The sequence below is a fragment of the Mandrillus leucophaeus genome, unplaced genomic scaffold (genome assembly GCF_000951045.1).
Source record: "Mandrillus leucophaeus isolate KB7577 unplaced genomic scaffold, Mleu.le_1.0 Scaffold243, whole genome shotgun sequence".
NCBI classification, from domain to species: Eukaryota; Metazoa; Chordata; class Mammalia; order Primates; family Cercopithecidae; genus Mandrillus; species Mandrillus leucophaeus.
Window position 1 is genome coordinate 3,253,959 of NW_012102510.1, and position 5,384 is coordinate 3,259,342.

Consider the following 5,384-nt stretch of genomic DNA (forward strand, 5'->3'; position numbering starts at 1 on the left):
ATAAAAATGTAAATAGTTTTAAAAAGCCTCTCAAATTTCTTAGGGGTGAGAATGGGCTTGTGGCTATGAAAGAAAATGTCATTATTCTTAGGAGAGTGGAAATATACACAGATGGATCCAAATGAGAAAAAGCAGAGACTTTTCAGAGCTTACTATAGTAAGGTATTGAGCCATTATCACTTGGCGTTTGTCAAAGGCTCAAAGACAGGCAGGAGAATGAGAAAGCTTAATACATAGTAGAAAAAGGGGAAGGCTTCAGGTGTGTCCGGTAGAAAAAGGGGAAGGCTTCAGGTGTGTCCTGATTGGAGGGTGTTGGAGTGCACAAGCTGGAGGTGGACTGACTGAAGTGGGGCATCCTATGCGATTGATTTGGGAGGTAGATTTGGCTTTTTCTGGTTGGTCCTGAGTTGGAAATTGGGTTAAAAAAAATGAGAAGCTGGATGTCATCAACCAAATCCTAACCATGTGGGCTGACTGCTACTGAGGTTGTGGTTTGGCTTCCCAGGCTTATTGCTGTAGAGGTTGTAGGTCAGGATTCTGTTGTTATATACGGTCTGGTCATTGCCTGTTTGTATATTCATTCCCTCAGGAGATACATGCTGAGGATATATCCTTGAAGGAGCATGATGTCTGCAGCTTACTGTACAAAGGTATTGTAAAACAAACACGGGGGAGTCCTCAGTTTCTCTGTTGCCTTCTACCTTTCACCTTCATCCTTTTTTGCTATCTCTCCCCTGCCCCCATGAGCTCTGACTAGCAGATAAGCCACAATGTTTACAAAAATAATACTCTGAAAATACTGTTCTGAAGGGTTCTGACTGAGCAAGGGGCACAAAAACAGGAACGACCCTGCCACCAACTACGAGTTTCACTTAAAGTCAAAAACTGCTACCCAGGCCAGGCATGGTAGCTCACAATTATAATCCTAGCACTTTGGGAGGCTGAGGCAGGAGGATCGCTTGAGGACAGGAGTTTGATACCAGCCTGGGCAACATAGCGAGACCCTGTCTCTCTCTAGCATATGTGTGTGTGTGTGTGTGTGTACACATTCTTCAAAAGCAAGAACGCATACTCCACTTTCCCTCATAAAAACCCTGACCCTGCTTCAATCAGGACATTACCTGATGCACCTCAGCTGAATAAAGCCTTTAAGCTCTATAGCAGTCACTTCAATCATTTTCTTTTGACTCTGTTTTTAAATGATGGGGCCTGTATATATGCATACAGAAATATAAGGCAAATATGACATAGATGAACAGTTGTTACTCCTAGGTGGAGGGTATTTGAATATTCATAGTGCAATTCTTTCAACTTTTGTGTAGGTGTGAAAATTTTCCAATAAAAAGCTGGGTGTAAAATAAATAAGGTATTATTGCTTGCTATCTACTGAAGTATGTAAATGGTTGTGGCTATTGGTCCTGAGGTCACTGCTCAGCCATTGAACCTGATACTTTTCACAAAGTTGTCTTTGACTTCTGTCTGTGGAAGACTTTGTAAAATGTTTTCCCCTACTAAAGGGAGGCACATAAGACAAGAGTGACCAGGAGACCTTGCCTGTGGATTAATTCTTGCACCCGCTCTAGGACACAGATGCTCATCATTATGTCCTTAGCTGCAGATATAAAAATACTCAGATTTTGCATTCTTTTTGGTTTTCAACTGGGTACCCACATAAATGTAAAGAATGCCGACTGACCTCTCTATTTAAAGTGGCAGTTCTGTAAATCAGTATATGGAAGAAATATCTGCACTCCTATGTTTGTTGCAGCACTGTTTACAATAGCTAAGATTTGGAACCCACCTAAAGGTCCATCAGCAGATGAATGGATAAAGAAAACATGGTACTTATACATAATGGAGTACTATTTAGCCATAAAAGGAATGAGATCCAGTCTTTGCAACAACATGGATGGAACTGGAGGTCATTATGTTAAGTGAAATAAGCAAGGCACAGAAAGACAAACATCACATGTTCTCACTTATTTGTGGGAGCTATAAATCAAAACAATTACACTTACGGAGATAGAGAGTAGAAGGATGGTTACCAGAGGCTGGGAAGGATAATGGGGGGCTGGTGGGGAGGTGGGGATGGTTAGCAGGTACAAGATATATAGTTAGAAAAAACGAATAAGATCTACTATTTGATAGCACAATAGGGTGACTATAGTCAATAATCACTTAATCGTACATTTTAAAATAAAAGAGTGTAATTGGGCCGGGCGCAGTGGCTCACGCCTGTAATTCCAGCACTTTGGGAGGCCGAGGCGGGCGGATCACGAGTTCAGGAGATTGAGACCATCCTGGCTAACACGGTGAAACCCCGTTTCTACTAAAAATACAAAAAAAACAAAATTAGCTGGGCGTGGTGGCGGGCACCTGTAGTCCCAGCTACTAGGGAGGCTGAGGCAGGAGAACGGTGTGAACCTGGGAGGTGGAGCTTGCAGTGAGCCGAGATGGTGTCACTGCATTCCAGCCTGGGCGACAGAGTGAGACTCCATCTCAAAAAAAAAAAAAAAAAAAAAAAAAAGAGTGTAATTGGATTGTTTGTAACTCAAAGGATAAATGCTTCCTGGGATGGATATCCCATTCCCCATGATGTGCTTATTTCACATTGCATGCCTGTATCAAAATATCTTGTGTGCCCTATAAATATATACACCTACTATGTACCCACAAAAATTTAAAACATAATTTTTTTTTGAGATGGAGTCTTGCTCTGTCACCCAGGTTGGAGTGCAGTGTCAGAATCTTGACTCACTGCAACCTCCACCTCCAGGGTTCAAGCAATTATCTGCCTTAGCTTCCCAAGTAGCTGGGATTACAGGTGCCTGCCACCATACCTGGTTAATTTTTGTATTTTTAGTAGAGACGGGGTTTCACCATCTTGGCTAGGCTGGTCTTGAACTCCTGACCTCATGATCCACCCGCCTTGGCCTCCCAAAGTGCTGAGATTACAGGTGTGAGCCACTGCGCCCAACCAATTTTTTTTTTAAAATAAAAACTAAAAACATAAAGTAGCAGTTCTCCCAGCATCTCCAACTCATATCACTCCCCCATAACATCCCCTCTTTAGCAGTTATCACCTTTGTAATTTGCTCTTTTAAAATGCTTATTGCCTCTATTCCCTGCTAGGATGTTAACTCCATGAAGTTAGGGATTTGGGGACTGTTTTGTTGCACCAAACATCAAGTACCAAGAACAGTGCCTGATGGTCAATTCATCAAGTATATATAAGTTCTTCATCTCTTTGTTATTTCATGCATTACTTATACCAAATTAATTTTATTATAGCAGTCATGCCATGCAGAGATGCCTGCAGAGTCTTTTGGGGAAATCATTAATATTTTAAGAAAATGACTCTGATGTGTGTATTTTGCTGCCCTCTACATTGTATAATAAAGATACTAGAAATAAAGCAGTTGATTACTCCATATATGTAAGAAGCAGAAATCACTGCGGTATATCAGCATGAACAAGTAAATGAACAAACAGTAAACAAATAAAATAATTTCTGATACAAAGGAAGGCTATGAAGAAAACTGAAGCCTGGTGAAGAGCTCGAGTGTTGGGATAGACCAGGGAAGAAGGACCTCTGAAGAAGAGACATTTGAGCAGGTAAGTGACTCGGTAGAGTGACCCATGGAGCCAGGGGCAGCAGTAAATGTCAAGGCCATGGAGCGCCTGCCTCCCTGTTCATCCCATCACTAGGTGGCATCTCTGGGCTGGAGCCAAATGTTTTCTTGCCCCATTAAAGGGAGAGATGCCACTTTTCTCCATACAGATTTTTTCTTTTTATCATTCAGATATTTATCTGTATTAGTCAGGGTTCTCTAGAGGGACAGAACTAGTAGGTGAGATATATATATACACATATATATATATATGTGTGTGTATATATATATGAGTTTATTAAGTAGTATTAACTCACACAATCACAAGGTCCCACAATAGGCTGTCTGCAAGCTGAGGAGCAAGGAAGCCAGTCCGAGCCCCAAAGTTGAAGAACTTGGAGTCTGATGTTCGAGGGCAGGAAGCATCCAGCAGGGGAGAAAGATATAGACTAGGAAGCTAAACCAGTCTAGCCTCTTCACGTTTTTCTGCCTGCTTTATATCCTGGCTGCGCTGGCAGCTCATTAGATGGTGCCCACCCAGATTAAGGGTGGGTCGGCCTTCTCCAGCCCACTGACTCAAATGTTAATCTCCTTTTGCAACACCCTCACAGATACACCCAGGATCAATACTTTGCATCCTTCAATCCAATCAAGTTGACACTCAATATTAACTATCACATTATATAACATATTAGTTTTCCCAATTAATTTAAATATTTAGTTACTTTTAATTATCTAATTAGCTATGATCGTGCCACTGCATCCCAGCCTGAGCAACAGAGTGAGACTCAGTCTCTAAAATGAATGAGTGAATGAATGAATATATGCACCTACCACCCAAAAGAAAAGGTACAGACTTGATGATAACCTCTACCTATCCATGGAGTCCCCCAATTCGTTGCCTTGCCCCCACCCTCAACTGAGGTAAATATCATCCTGAATCCCAAGTTCATCGTTTTTAAATTTCTTTTTAATGTAATTTTATTGCAACTACACAAAATCCTAAATAGTTCATATCCTTTATATTAGTAGCTTTTTTTTTTTTTTTTTTTTTTTTTTTTTTTTTTTTTTTAAGAGACAGGGTCTTGCTCTGTCACCCAGGTTGGAGTGCAGTGGCACTATCATAGCTCACTGCAGCCTTGAACTCCTCAAGAGGCTCAAGGGATCCTCCCACCTCAGCCTCCTGAGTAGCTGTGATTACAGGCACACACCACCACACCTGGCTAATTTTTAAAATTTTTGTAGGGACGGGGATCTCACTTTATTGCCCATGCTGGTCTTGAACTCCTGGCTTCAAGAGATCATCCCACCTTGGCCTCCCAAAGTGCTGGGATTACAGGCATGAGCCACTGTGCCCAGCCTATATAAGTAGCTTTTAAGTTTATAAAAGTGTGTTAAGCTTTATATAATCTTTTGGGATTATAGTTCCTCCCCCTTAATATTCATTCATATTGTTGGGTGTTGTTCTAGTTCATTCATTATGACTCCTGTTGATGAGCATCATTTTTGTTTCCAGGTTTTCCTGTTGTGAACAGGATGCCATGCTGGTATGGTTTGAATATTTGTCCCCTCCAAAACTCATGTTGAAATTTAATCCCCAATGTAGCTGTATTGAGAGGTGGGGCCTTCAAGAGGTGACTGAGTGTTGAGGTCTCTGCCCTGCCCTCATGAATGGATTAATCCATTAATGAGTTAGTGGACTAATGGGTTATCATGGGAGTGGAACTAGTGACTTTATAAGAAAAGGAAGAGAGGCCGGATGCAGTGGCTCAC